This window comes from Lampris incognitus, chromosome 9, assembly GCF_029633865.1.
Source record: "Lampris incognitus isolate fLamInc1 chromosome 9, fLamInc1.hap2, whole genome shotgun sequence".
Lineage (NCBI taxonomy): Eukaryota > Metazoa > Chordata > Actinopteri > Lampriformes > Lampridae > Lampris > Lampris incognitus.
The window spans coordinates 8,140,227-8,140,505 of NC_079219.1; positions in this window are offsets into that span (position 1 = coordinate 8,140,227).

The following is a 279-nucleotide window of genomic DNA, read 5'->3' on the forward strand; positions in this document are numbered from 1 at the left end:
GGCCATAAAATGGTGTACTACAAGCTACCCCCCCTCCCCCGTTTCACAGGTTGAATAAAGCCACATCAGCGACACCCTGGAAGCACCTGACTAAATTGGATGATTCACATATTATAACTTGACTTCTAATCTGGTGTCATTTGAAGTGACCTGTGAGTGTTGACGAGAAAAAAACAGAAGTATATAAAAATGAGCCAGCATCACCACGGCACGCTCTGCGGCACAAGTGGCTCAGTTATCTAACAACGAAGAACCGAGGATAAGAGACGGGGACAGATT